At 32.4% G+C, this 15,678-nt stretch overlaps 2 protein-coding genes across 6 annotated transcripts in view; both read left to right on the forward strand.

The window, feature by feature from the left end:
* LOC128173818 (uncharacterized) overlaps window positions 1–15,678 on the forward strand; it is a 139,829-nt gene that overhangs the window by 49,600 nt on the left and 74,551 nt on the right. The window lies entirely within an intron of this gene.
* The window catches only part of LOC128173811 (uncharacterized), a 41,665-nt gene continuing 33,524 nt past the window's right edge, over window positions 7,538–15,678 (forward strand). For 2 of the 5 annotated variants that reach the window (XM_052839478.1, XM_052839479.1), the window contains exon 1: window positions 7,888–8,169. The gene's annotated coding sequence lies outside the window, so the exon portion shown is untranslated. Of the gene's footprint in view, window positions 8,170–15,678 lie in introns of all 5 variants that reach the window. The other 3 variants (XM_052839480.1, XR_008242573.1, XM_052839477.1) reach the window with 3 other exon arrangements.

Here is a 15,678-nt window from a genome sequence, read left to right on the forward strand (position 1 = left end):
ACTGCTGACTTTCTCTTAAACACGCTAATTGATCGACCTCGGATTGTAAAATTCACATTATACATGTACATGTATACATGTATAAACAAACAACATTTTACGATGTTTCAAAGATTTTCAGTTCAGATGATTTGTAAGCAAATAAGGAATTGAAGACATGCTGTAAAACGTCTTATCGATTTCACGGCGTGTCGGCTAGTGTATCTCTAATTTGCAGCAAACGCTAGCTTTTTTGTGAGAAAAAACAATCAGTTCAACTCTTGCAATATTCCATATACATGTGAGTATATATCGGTAATATGAACAAAACGTCAACTCTCACATTATACTAAACGATGTTGCATGGTAAACAAACTATCACCTAAACTAGCTAATTTTGTGATTCGTGGGGAAACTGTGACTATAAACAATATGTATGAAATTTTGAAGCATTCAAAACTCCATAACAAATTTAATGTGAGTTTGGAAATAAGGTGCCATTTTAGAAGAATTTAAGCGATGTAATTTTTTACCATTTTTTGTACAGTTTTTGATGGGTAGTGTTCAGTTTTTCACCTGAATTCCAGTTTTTATAAAGCTCCTGTATAGTTTTGTGGTCTTCAACTTGTCACCTGTATGAGCAAGATAAATAATGGAAAGGACAAAATTTGTTGTTGATACTTGTGGACAATCCCCTTTTTCCAAGGTCCATCCAAAATCTAAGTGGGATAGTCCCGTGGGCTATTCCATGCATTTTGTTCATTTCAGACAATAAAAAGTCTTAATTTCTTACTATATAATAATTTTATATATATTACAAAAAACGGCAATGGCAATTGAATGACCTCTGTGGGTTGAAAGATTAAAAGGTCGTCCTTTAAATATCATTTGTTTCAATACTAATTTGACCCCATAGCTTGATAAATAATGATGACACCATTTCCATTCAAGTTCTGGTTAAATGATTTAAGTGTCCATTTTCCCCATATACATTTATGCATGTATTTCAAAGTATAATTCTCTCTCTCTCTCTCTCTCTCTCTCTCTCTCTCTCTCTCTCTCTCTCTCTCTCTCTTGAAAGGAAAATATATATTTGCTCAATTTGTTTTTGCCCCCTTTAATTGTCAGCATGTGGATTTAAGACTGGGTGATGTCAAACCATTTTTAGTTCACCCGATCTGAAAGCTCAAGTGAGCTATTCTGATCACATTTTGTCTGTCTGTCTGTCCGTGTCTTCGTAAACTTGTCACATTTTCAACTTCTCAAAAACTACTGTGCCAATGTTAACCAAACTTGGCACAAAGCACCCTTAGGCAGAGGGAATTCAAAGTTGTGAAAATTAAGGATCACGCCCTTTTCAAAGGGGAGGTAATTAGGAATTATTAATAAAAATTTTAGAAATATTCAACAATCTTCTCAAGAACCATTTTGCCAGTAACGCTGAAACTTGTGTGAAAGCATCCTCAGGTAGTTAAGATTCAAATTTGGAAAATCTTGACACCCAGGGGTAGGATGGGACCACAATTTGGGGGGGGGGGCAAATTTAACATTGGAATATAGAGTAAATCTTAAAAATCATCTTCTCAAGAACCATTTGGCCAAAAAGCTGAAACTTGTGTGGAAGCATCCTCAGGTACTGTTGATTCAACATTGTGAAGATTATGACCACCAGGGGTAGAGTTGTGCCACAATGAATGGGGGGGGTTAACATTTTGAATAGGAATATACAGTGTAAATCTTTTCAAATTTTCTTCTCAGAAATTAATCAGCCAGGAAAGCTGAAACTTGTGTGGAAGCATCCTCAGTTAGTGTACATTCAAAGTTATGAAAATCATGACCCCTAGGAGTAGGGTGGGGCCATAATGGGGGGCCGAAATTTTACATAGGAATACATCGAGTAAATCTTTAAAAATCTTCTAAGTTACTAATAACCCAGGTAATGTGACACTTGTGTGAAAGCATCCTCATGTAGTGTAGATTCAAACTTGTGATAATCATGACTTGTGGTGGTAGGGTAGAGCCACAATAAGGGGGGGGGGGTCAAAATTTTAAATAGGAATATATAGAAAAAACTTAAGAAATTTTCTTCTCTGAAACTAATCATCCAGGACATTTGAAACTCGGGTGGAAGCATACTCATATACATATGTATAGTGTAGACTGAAAGTTGTGAAAATCATGACCCCCGGGGGAAGGGTGTGGCCACAATGGGGGGTCAATTTTTTTTCATAGGAATTTACAGAGTAAATCTTAAAAAAAAATCTTCTTCTCAGAAACTAATCAGCAAGGTGTTTATTTAAGATTGCTTAGACTTTGGCCGCTGGATGTTTCTTGGGCCTCACAAGGGTTTCAGAGTTTGATGTAGGTTTATATCCTATATATAAACAATTGTTTAGGATCTTTTTGAGAACTGCAATGCTCAACATGTGATAATATTATCAAGTCATCCTGTAAGAAAAGGGACTAGTGATAATAAACATAAAATATTCAGGGGGGGGGGGGATCATATTTTTATTTATACAGGATCTACATGTATTATACTATATTGTCCAGATAGTTTGTATTATGACTCAATTAAGCTGATTTTATCATACCTATTGTTCCTCGGGTGAGCAATGTGGCCCATGGGCCTTTTGTTTAAATCACTGTCTAATTAGTATTTTACATAAATTTTTATGTCTTTGGACGATTTCAAGACCAGGCAAAACTATTTGCAAGTGTAAACGGACAAAATTATGACACAGGAAAAAATAATCCTGCATGTAGTGATTATAAATCAATCATTCTTTCAGAAGCTGAGAACAAGTGCAAGATCTGCTTGGACAGTAAAATGGACACTAGGCTTGATCCCTGTGGTCACCTATTTACCTGTGGATCTTGTTCAAGCATGCTACGAGTGTGTCCCATTTGTAGAAAACCTATTCAGAAGTGACGCAAACAAGTCACAGGAAAGAAAGAACACAACTGTTATCACTGTAATGTTTATACTGTTGTGTTTGTTTTTGTATACCAATTTATTTGTTTACATTGTTTATTTGATTTCTGTATGATTTTTGTCTTTCTGGTCTTCTCAATTGTTAGCAAGTTACTTTTCTTCCTGCTTTAATTTGATTTGAAAATATAATTATTGTCCCAACTTCATCATAGATGTACTTGATCAGTAGCTCATGAAAATATATGTCCATCCATATATTGATATAGACAATTGTATATTTTCATCCATGGAGCATTTTCTCCCCTATAACAGCAAATTAACAAACTATAAATATATGCATATGCCTCAAACATTTTGATATCTAACTAATCAGTGTTCAGGGCATTTAATGAAAGCTGTTTTACTTAGTGAATATTTTATAATTAACTTGATATTGATACTTTTGTTGACAATGTTCGGAGAATTTACATGGATATCATTAGTGTACAATATTTTAAATCGAATTTTGATTTAATTTGTTGGAAAAGGTTGAATCAGCTGTTTTTTAATGAAATTAAATACTTTTGAATAACTGTTTTAAATTTCATCATCTAAGTGAGAATCTGGAGTTTTATATAGCTCTCTCCTACCTATGCCTGTTTGATCTTATGCTAGTAATTAACATTTGGTTCCCATTCAACCATCGCTTGATTAAATTATCAATCATACAAACTGGCTGCAGTGGTTTGCGATTATGCACAAATTGAAGAAAAAAAATTCACTTATTTTTAGGTTTTCTATGTATTGCATTACAGCAATGAAAGTCATACTCATTGCTCTTCCACAGGCTTCGCAGCTACATACTCAAGGTTTAAAAATCTGAATAAATCATTAGTGTTCACTTTGTAACCATTTGTTGAGAAAAATGTCCAAGCTTGCTTATGAAGTTGTATCTTTGTCTCAAAAGAGGGTACTCTATTCTTGAAATTGGTCTTAAAAAACCATCAATTTGCAGGATATAGTTTTGTGTGAGTCTACAGAGGAACATTAAAGATGTCTTTTCATTGAAAAATACATGTATATTTTTTTTATTTCAGGTAATGAATTTTTGGACCCCGACCCTACTCCTAAAAAGAATAGAATTAAAAAAAACATTGGAACTGGTATAGAGATGTCGGTCACATTAAGCACATGTTTTTTTTAATTGACATTTATTTATATATTTATTACGTAAATATAACGTCAATGTGTCTCCATAGACACAGAAGTTCTAAGTATAGCATGGAATTTTCTTGTTCTAAAAATTGATCACATGCCGACTGTATGATAAAATAAGGTACTCTGTTTTGAGACAAAGTTACTACATTAATGTGCAAAATTCAACAAATGGTTGTAGAGAGGACACCAATGAGACCCTCTCTTTTTTAGACGGTGGCTATAAATAGCCACGGTTTATTGCTACGGTCCTGACCGGAAGAGAATTTCTCACGGGGACCCTAGCGGATAAGGAACGATAACTCTGTTAGGTATGCAGGTAACACGCAATGTTTTATCTATGTGTCGATTTCAGTATGATAACTAAATAAATTTTAATCTTATCAGATATTTCAAGCATTATAGCTGCTTATCATTTTGTACACATACATGAATTTAAACAATGTATGAAATTGTGTTTTATTTTAAATGGGCCGTTACCCTGTCTGCTTACACGGTATCGATAATTTATGTACCAACTTCCAGACTGTATCAGGACTGCATAAACTATATCACTGCGATAATTGGCTAAGAGATCTCACAATAATCGCATTTTGTTTTTTTTATTATGTAAACAATTGTCAGAAACACACTATTTAATCAGGTGTGCCATTTCATATTTCAGCAAGTATGCTTCATCGATAAATTCAATCATTTTCAACGCATTAATTTTAGTTGAGGCAGAATATTTATTTTTATATACGGTAGCGTATACATCCATGCTATATTTGCGATGAATAATGAAACATGAAGGTAAAAAATGTGCTTCATAGATGACTGTAGTATTCTGCTGAGCTATTTCCTGACCCTAGATCTATTGTATAGACTATAGTACATGCAAACAATGAAATGAAATTTATATACACAGCTGTACGGTCAGAAAAACATGCGTTTAACTTGGATTCTGTTTGTTTGGTTTTTTTAAAAACTAATTTTGAATAATTAATCTATATTTCTTGTAAGTTTGCTAGAAAAGTTTAATGTAGCACGTAAATTATGCGTGTTAAAGTGTACTGAGAAGCGATAAAATATACATGTGACTTTCCCAAATTCATTCAAATGATTTGAATAAATCTATAGCTTAATACAATAAGGCAAATGTACTTTAAAACGTTGACTAGTGAAACTGCCGCGACTGAATATTGTATGATATTTTTTTCTCAAATGTGTATTCACTTTCGTCGTGAGCAAATGGAAATAATCCACTAAAGTCGAAGATAAAATATTAATTGACTCTTCTGTTTCAAGATGACGTGGATTCCAAAAGCAATACCAGTTTTATCAAACAGGTTCTTGCAAACCGTTTTCTGTACACCTAAATGTATAACTGACTGTGAGGACAAAAAGCAAGTGTGATGGTCCACAAGCAAGTGTGATGATGCAACTTTTTCCCCGTGAAGAAATTGAGGGAAAATGCTGTCGAGAGGGACAATAAACATACTACATGTGTGCCCAAATCTATACTACTATATTAAAATAATAGACTCGAATTTTCAAGCTTTAATACCAATAAATCGGAAGAGTATTGCCTTTTCTTTTATATATTTTAATCATCACCACCAATTTGTTTTTATTTTTTCTCAATTAAGCTTCGCTAATTGATAATCAGTGAAAACTACTTTAAAAAATTCCGGAAATCATCTGGATTTTTTGGATTTTACAATCTCGCGCGTGCGCAATACATTTACGCTAACGGGGTCTTTAGTTTATGTTTCCACAAAATCATATTTGCATTAATATAAACTCAGAAACGATAGCACAAATACGTGTAAATTTTCATTGGAAATTTAATTGCTATATATTCTGTTCATATATAATTTTATGATTCCTTATGAGAGAAATAATAGAATAACAAATATACATATTTACTTAGTACTTACTTTTGTCTTCGTGTATCTCTTAGTATAGAGTGAAGATATAATGTGTAAATTGTTAACAGTTTAATCGTTAAAATGAAAAAATATATTTATGTCCTACTGACCCGGTTTTACGATAGAATGCGTTCCGTGTATTATCTCTGTAGCAAAGAAAATACGTGTACGTTGTTGAAAAAGTGTAGAATTTTTACATTATATGGATTAAATTTTTAGATGAATATTTACAGTCAGTCTTAAAATGGTTTATTATGATTAATTTGACTGTTATTTTCAATGCTTCTTCATTAATTTTCTCCAAAATCGTTACAGGGCGATCCTGCAATTTTTTGTTACATTACGGGTACATGTGATTAATAATAAATGGTTACATTGAAATTAATGTTAAAACGGGCTTGGCCCCTGTGGATGTATCTATTTCGTAAATGTACATGTCCGATATGCAATGTCAACCCGTACACGCACGGGTCAAAGTCTAGTAGTTAGTAAAAACCTGATAAGTATTTTATCACACCAAAGCTTTATTTGTTCTCGTTACTTTGAGAAATCTACAATATCTTTAAAGCACAATAGTCCAATCCACACATTTCAAAAGTTGTTCCGCTTTGCGGGGTCAACCCAAAGGTCAAAAGGGAAAAAACCAAAATTCCCCTTCTTTATACAATCAAATTTTTGGGTGTACTGTGATGAAATCGCTTTGGATTTGATTTATTCATTCAATATTAGGTGGCAACTCACATATATAATGAGTCATTCTGGGGCAATCAAAATACATTTGTGTAGTACATGAATTACCGAAAACTGAGTTTTAATGTCAACTGATATAGATACAAACATATAGATACAAACATATACATGTAGTTACAAACTTCAATACTACAAAGCCTACTGTGATAAATCTATGGGTTTTCCCCAAAAGATGACGATAAAGAGACATAACATTTGTAAAGTGTGGATTGTGAACACAACTACGATTTCCACAGAATTATCCATGTAAGTAACTCACGACCAGTTGTGCTAGTACATGTATGAGATGCTGGCTGTGGATTTTCGACAACAAGGATTTCCATACATGTAATATGCCACTTTCAAACGGCGCCACCGTCTAACAGTACTTTCAGTACTTTGATTATCAGATATTTAAATCTTCAAAATAAGGGGCCGAAAAGAAGTCGTTCTACAACTGGTCCAAGTGATTAAAAAGGCATTGTTCTGTTCTTGTATGCGTAATTTGCAAACAAAACAACATTAAGAACCTCGTATTTATTTCTTTTCGTCTTTTGAGAACAATTTTGGGCAGAAACAAGTTCCTGATCGAGCCTCTAGTCTCGTTCAACAAGACGCTCGGCTGTCTCCGTAAATCTCCGACGAGCAGAGAGTCTGGTAAAGCGTCACGTAAATGTTTGTGACCTCAAAACGAGGCTTACCAAAATACTGGTATTAAATTTGATTGGTTGAAAACAATCACACCTTCTTTAACATGTAAACATTTGTGATCGAATGAATTTGCCGTTTAAACTGAATGATCTCAACTAAAAAGTTTAGTAACAGTTATAAATGGATAGGATTTATTTGCACTGTAGCCTTATGGGGTAGGGTAGAACCAATAAATGTTTTAAGGTATTTCAATTTAAAATCTAGCTATCGTGTAAAACTTGTAAACAAACATTCACCGCTTCGTCAAATTTAAGTTCTGAGTCTGTGGAAAGCGAGACTATAGTATAAAACTAAATCGATATAAGTTCCTTAATTTTAACAGCAATAAAATTAAGATCTGTATATAACACAAACTAAAACCGGCAAACATTAACACAACGATTCAAAATGAAACTAAATCGACGCCCCCTATCGGTAGCGGTTATCAACGTGACGCTTTACCAGACTCTCTGCTCGTCGGAGATATACTGAGACAGCCGAGCGTCTGGTTGAACGAGACTACTGAGCCTCTTGTTTCTCTTTCGGTATGGGATTCCCTGAAATTCGAACAGGAAGTGAAATGCAATTTTCATAGTTGCAGTCGAAAACAACATTACCATCAAAATAGCGAGTGAGTAAGCTACTACACATAGCTGTAGTCTTACTTATTTCGTCGACTGTAACTGGACAGTGCATTTAACACATTGGAGGAGTCAACGGCAACAGAAAAAAGTAAAATATTTCTTAAATTCTAAAATTTTATTATGCTCCATATTTTTATTGAGCGTTTTTCCTTTACATCTTGAAGGGTCATCGTCGCAGTTTTGGTCAAATTTCATTTTTCTATTCTTCTTGTTTAAAATGTTTTATAGAAATGTATTGGAAATGAATACACATGTCAGTATAAATAAATAAATTACTCACTACTAAATAAATTGCCTACTATGGTAATTATTTCGAATGATCAACCAAAACTAGAGTCTCAGTATTAGAGTTATAAGTAAGCTCATAACTCTTTGTTTTGTAAAAAGGCTCATGTCATGTGTTCAACTTAAGAAACAAGGTATCATTCTTTAAGTATTTTGAGTTGATGAATTTGGCCGGGGCAAAATCAAATCTTATAAAGCCTGAAGGGCTTTATGACAAATTTAATCACATTCCGACCGAAATTACCACCTCATAATATTCAAAGAATATTTCCTTATTACTTATATTTTCATAATTTGCAGGAATTTTACGATTTAATATGAGAACATCGATCAAAAAGTAATGTTACTTTCATTTCTTTTGAATATGCAAACCCCGTTTGAACCCCAACAATACTGCGGTTTACTTACTGAACTGAACAATGCTGTGTTAAAATCTATTCGTAGTATTATCACAGCCGACAAAGACACTGCAAAATGTAAATATATACGAGTAAAAGTTCTTTTTCAAGCTATGTTTTTGATATACTAATTCGTTTTGAACTTATGTAATTTAAAGTTCCTAGCGTTTGTTTAGGGTCAAGACGTTTCACTGAACAGTGGCGTCGGAAGCAAAATGGAAGGGGAAAGGGTACACTTATATAAAAAAATTGAGAGGCAAAAAAAAAATGGTTATGTTAAAATTTGCATTACCCCCCCCCCCCCCCCCCCCTCCTTTCGGTTCCGACGCCTATGCTAAAAGGCGTACGCTCAGCGTAACCTTACTGGCGGCGTAAATCTGGACTGGTCAAATTTTTGGACATAGGTCCGTTTAACTAAAAGGCGTAAGTTTGCGAGCCAAAAATCTACACCTAGCTTAGGGCTGTTGTAAACATAAAATGATTGATAATTGTGTGGCTGAGAATGTCGGTGCTGACCGTAATTTTAAATTGTACCATTTATCATGTAAATTTGATTAACTTCATTACCAATGAATGATTTATTTTTGACTTCGTCGTGTCAATAACTGCCGTCATGTGAGCAGACAAATTGAATAACGCTCGTTAGCGCGTTATGATAATTTGTCTGCTCACCTGACGGCAGATATTGACACCACGACGTCAAAAATAACTCATTTAATGCTTATATTTACATTCCCTCACTGATAAAATTAATTTTTTACTTAAATAAATCGATAAAAACTGCAGATCACAGAGGGAGTAAATTAGTAACAGCAAGAACAGCTGTTTTATAAAAACCGGTTTAAACTGGTAATCATATGGACTGTTGAGTTGAGATCGATGATCATGAAAATATAATCTATGAAAAATAACTCTTGAAATTTTGCTTTTACCAACAAAATCACCTATTATGTAGAATAATTATAAAACATGGTGCTTTGACTTCATGTATGAAATATATTTTTCAACTGATAACATAGAAATGACTGTTTGGGAACTAATTATGTAAATTACATGTAAATTCATACGCAGTGATTAGTTGTTGCATTTAGAGGCATTTAAAGGCCACAAAATTTAATGGAAAAACTTTGAAACTTGAAAAAATTGTGTAAGTATATGAAATTAAGAAAATAGAGAGTTTTGCTAGGTGGTATCAGTTCTCGCATAGAAACTTTTTTACCATGCTTAATGCACATTCTTTATATTTGAACTTGCCGTATACATGTTAAGGACGTTGGATCCTGCGATCAAAAGGTTTTTTTCTAAAGTATTTTTTTAATATCTACACACATATCTTAACCAAAATTCAAAACAAACTTTTGGGGTCTATATGCTCCTTTCGGTGCTATGGTGTATTTAATATGACCTTTCTGCACTGAAAGTGCAGATAGCATGTAAATCGCTTTTCCCTCTATAATTTTTTATCGAAATGAACCATGGTATCAAATACAAATTTACATTATTTAGAATTAATAAAATTAAAATTATCATAATGAAAAAGTTTGCAATTTCTTCACCTTATTGATATTTTGACCTTTTTGCACTGAAAAAATACTATTTTTATTCATAAACGATTCAACATGCAATTAAATAATTTAAAAGTCTCAAACTTTTTCTCAAATTATGACAGACTTGAATTGTCAAAAGAAACTTAAATATTCAGAAAATAAAACTAAAAGTATGGGTCTATAATGTAAATTTTGAGATATGGCCTGAAATAAGCTAATTTTAGGGGAAATTTGGAGTTGATTTTTTTCTTTACTTTTATGAAATATCACTTAAACATGCCAATATATGTCGATAGAAATATAGAAATATTGTTGAAATATGTTTTTTGAAACAATACGAAGATATCCCAATGCATAAACTATCTGAAAATATGGTCTGCATGGAAAATAAGAAAGCTTAAATTACGGTAATCTAAAACAACTGATTTATGAAAATTAGATTGCGCCCATGAGAAAAGGGCCCTTATGGCATTTTTTTCACAATTCCAGATTTTTATGGATTTATACTTATATATGTCAGAAGATTAAAATTATGAAGTTTCATGAAGATCCAATAACTATAAATATCTTTATTTGGCATTTAAAGTTAAGGATTTTTTTTTTACCTATGACGTTGTTCACCTTGCGACGTTACGTTATGATTTTATCAACGTCATTTTTATGTTTGGTACATGTATATAACCCCATTGTTTTATTTGGTAGGATTTTTTTGAGGATATCATTATTAAATTCTTATTAGATAACTTATTAATAACTTTTAATAATAATGCATATATATCAATACATAATTTTTTTTATATGATCCGGGGCGGCTCCGTGCACGTGCACATTGAAAATGTAACTGTCACGAAAACTATGAAGTCTTTTTAACGCACTTTCATTTTTTCTGAATAAACATATCTTAGTCCAGTAAAGAACTGATTTTATAAACTACATGTGCAATTCAAAGAATATTTTTAAAATTATTCATAATCAATAACTAAGTACAATGAACATGGCATTTTAAAAATGTATGGTGCCAATATATGCGCATTGGATTCCTGTGCATGCTATATGAAAAAAGAAACTTCGCCAAAAGTCATTCGTTCTTTTTCTCATTTTGCTTTAACTTCTTTATTTTTCTGTACAATCACACATGATTGTCTCTTTAGTGATTTTCATGTTTCAGAATATGTTCAAATCAGTGATTTCATATCAATGGTTATCATAATTACTTTTATACGTTTTTAATTCGCCATGGCTTGCTTGATTCTATGTTGCTTTAATATTTTTTTAGTCCGTAATAATTTAAATTTCTTCTTTCATATTTACTGATCTTGTTCCTTAGTACATTCTTATACCTAATTGTGTTTTAATTAAAAACGTAAATTCTGCAATCAAATCGTTTAAATGAAAAGCCGCATTTTTCAGCCAAGCGGTAGTGCGTTTGCTGCAATTGCCCCCCCCCCCCTCCATCTTGTTCCGGTTTATGAAATACGCAGTAAACTTATAGTAAGATTGCGGGATGTTTTGCTCTTAGAGAGACGATTCGGGCCGATTGTTTTGCTCCTACGTGTATCAATAAAAGATGCAATGAGTTCACCAAGTTCTAAAATATTATATATCCATATAATAATAATCATTTTCGCAAGCTTGGCATGGATCTCGAGAGTCTGAAAATTAGCATAGACACCTACAAAACTAAATGGGGATTACATCTTGAATATAAACATGATAATGTGCGATACAGATACATGTTCATTTCAATAAATTCGTAAATGTGTTTGAATGAAAATTGAAGTTAAAAAAAATAATATTTATTAAGTCAAAATATGAATGAGATATACTTTATTTTGAATTCAATTAAAGAACTATATATGATAAGAGTTAAATTTGGCCCCCATAATTCACCATTTTTTAAAGTGTTTCGGTTACAATAAAATGTTATGTTATAATTTAGAAGAGTTCATATAAAATATATTTTTCACATATTTGTTTGATTTATTTGCACTCACTTGCAGTATATGACGTCAGAAGTGACGCTATTTCAAAAATTCAATCAAAATCAGTCGAAATTGACATTTTTCTAATCTTTTTCCGAATTGGAAATATAGAGCGCATGCTTGAACCAGGACAAATTTTTTGTCACTTATTAGTCTTGGCTAGATACATCTCTGATTAAAATATTTTGTTGGTTCAAGCATGCGCTCTATGATTCCTGAAAGAAAAACTTCTTGAAAACAAGCTTTTTTATGCTAAAATGCAAAAATAGCGTGAAAAGGCTGTCTTTACAATGCCGTATTTCTAAATTGTGGGCACTTGAATCAAAATGAACATTAAGTTAAAACGTGACATATATATCTGTACAAAGAAAACAAAGAATTACAGTAAAATAATGATATTCCTTTTAGGGGGCCATTTTAGGCCCATACCATATATAGTCCTTTGTCAAGAATCGAAACGTATGTTTCTTTATCCTACGCTTATTGCCTTAAATAAAACTCTTAACGTTTTTAATTTTGTTTACTCTTTATGTGTAAATCAATATGTAACGTTGCCAATATTGTAGATTTTGTTTTATATTTTACGCGAGCACTTATTTCGCATTGTTTTTGTTTTGTGTTAAATTGCAAGAATGTTAAATCATGTGTACTTGGGCAGTTTATGTAGAGTTCACCATAAATCGGACACATACATCTTGGTCCGGACAACTTTGGTTAAACATTTACAAATAAACGTGCACGTACTTTTGTTTTGTTTCATTTATTCCTGAATTATTACTGATGAACTTTATTATTATCAAGAATTTCACTATCACAAAGATAGTAGTGGCAATATAGGCATCGTGAAAAACGCTATCACTGGAAACTTGGTTACACAAATTTTACACAATATGATAATTTGAATGTTTGGCATTTGAATGGACTAAGTAAAAATGTACCCTCTGTATTTTTTTTATATGTATAGCTACTGTATGGTTGTCCGATGCTTGCTTAATATTGTCCGATCCATGTTTATATAGCTCATTACTGCAATAATTAGGGCTTTTCGACTTTCGGTCAAAAAGACCTATTGTTTTCGTCTTTTTTTATTATTATACTCGACAGTTTTCTGACAGCCTTTTTTTAAAAAACTGTTAGATATATCGATTCAATTATGCAACAGTTATACAGCAAACCTTTCAATCTATGGAATGTAAGGTTTTGGACTTCCGGTTCTGGTACTTCCGGAACCTAGAGGGACAATTCTAAAAATTAAAGAAAACGCAATATTTTGTTATTTTTTAAGTTTGAACGTTCAAATTTTGGAATTAGATGTAGCTTGTCTAGCCTTACAATATTGTAAGCGTTGGCAAGTATCTATATCTTACCGTTTTTGAAATATAAAGCCCACAAATTTAGAAAAGGGGGATGAAAAAACAAAAAAATTCAAATGACGTTTAAAGGATTAGGTGAGGCCTGAACATTATTAGGATGGAAGAATTAAAATACATTCTGAGTTTCGTCTAAATAAGTTGACTACTTCCGGTTTTTATTGGTCGATGGAAATCGTCTATGGGGGTTTCAATGTTAAACAAAAATCACGCGTCATTTGTTTTCTCAAAAAGTTTCCATTTAAATATTACAATATTTTATCTGTATATTGACACACACAATCCGAAAACCGGAAAAAGTTTTCGGTACACAATTCTGAAAAATAAGGGGTCTACAGGGGCCAAAGTGCAAAACAGCCCTTTAACTGTATCTTTTTTATTTTTCATCCGATTTTTAAAATCTTTTCGGCTTAGAGGGGCCACTTTTTGACTCCTTAAAGGGGGTTTGAAGGCCCAAAGATCACAACTTGTTTAAATTTCAATATTATTTTTGGAAGGGTTATCTCGCTTTGCTCCAATAATGTAGAGCATAAATACTCTTGACATACCAAGTGTTGCGTCATGCCTTGTTCGGGTTTGTGTTTGATAAGAAATTATGACAAACAAAATTAAGGCTGTTTAAAGAAATTTACAATTGTTAGCAGTGAAAATTTGTTTTTCAATAAAAGTATGCAATTATATTGCCTTTATTTTGTATTTTATAATTTTATATTTTGATGTGTTTACATAATTGAAAAATCGCTCCAATTGTCACCATTAAGATTACATGTAGGATATGTAAATGTACTTTTGAAAAACATCTGCTATTATATTTACTCTTGAAATGAACAAGAAACGATATATTTTTACCTTTTAATGTATATATGTATAAAACTGTAGGAAAACGTGTAAAATTTGAACATTTTTCATGAAGTTTTCCTTCGTCTCCAGCTACCCATGTTTGTAATGTTTGAATTTAATTTTAATTTAAGGCAACTGTCAAACTTGTAGGTCATACTGTTTTAGCATGGTTAAAAGGAGACAAGAAACCAGAATGGATAAGATATTCACTAAATATAATATTAGCTTACTTTTTTCATAAAAAAAGAAATCACAAGCAGGAATAATTGTCTATTTGTTAATTAAAATGCTGCAAATCATTCAATAAACAATAAAAGATCAAAATTTAGTAATTGATTTCAAATATGTGTGAAAAATGACTCAAAGAAATTGCCACAAGTTTCATAAAATTAGGTAAAAGATTTCAAAACAAGACTTTTTATGAAAATCAAAAGATTAGGTGTGTGTGTGTGGGGGGGGGGGGGGGTATACAATGTACATGTAGGGGTATTTCTAAGTAATGTGATGCTTTTACAATGGTAATATCATGTAGATGTATTTTGTATTGGAAAAAGGTTTCTTACTGAAGGAGGTTGAACAACAACTGACCTCTAAAAGGTTAGGTAAAGATGTTTTGCTATGGAGAACCTAAAGCTGGGTTGAATAGAGGAAAGTTGAAATGGTGGGTTCACTTAAATGGCCAAATTATTCTCAAACCTTGATGGAAGTGGCAGTAAATATGTATAATATTATCCGAAACAAGAGGCCCATGGGGCCACATCGCTCACCTGAGCAACAATTGGCGTTCAAAAGATATTGTGCCATATGGTCCCTCGGTAGAATAACAAAAAATAAATATTGTCAAGTATTCGAATTTTACAATTATTTTTGCATACACGTAATCTTTGACATTGTACCTTCATGAAATACTATTTTTTACCAGAATAAGAAAATCCTACGCAAGATATAAAACTAAACATTTGGTAGGGGTACACTGTTAAGTTGTTAACTTCCAATTCCCTATATTTTCGTTCTGCCCCCCCCCCCCCCCCCCACACACACACACACTTTGTAAAGCGATCAAAATATATGAGAGCATATAGGTACATTTGTTTCATCAACTACTTACTTGTTATTGTATTTAAAAAAAATATATAATAGTTATTGTATTTTATTTAAAAAATCCTTCATGTATA

The sequence above is a fragment of the Crassostrea angulata genome, chromosome 2 (assembly GCF_025612915.1).
Source record: "Crassostrea angulata isolate pt1a10 chromosome 2, ASM2561291v2, whole genome shotgun sequence".
NCBI lineage: Eukaryota > Metazoa > Mollusca > Bivalvia > Ostreida > Ostreidae > Magallana > Magallana angulata.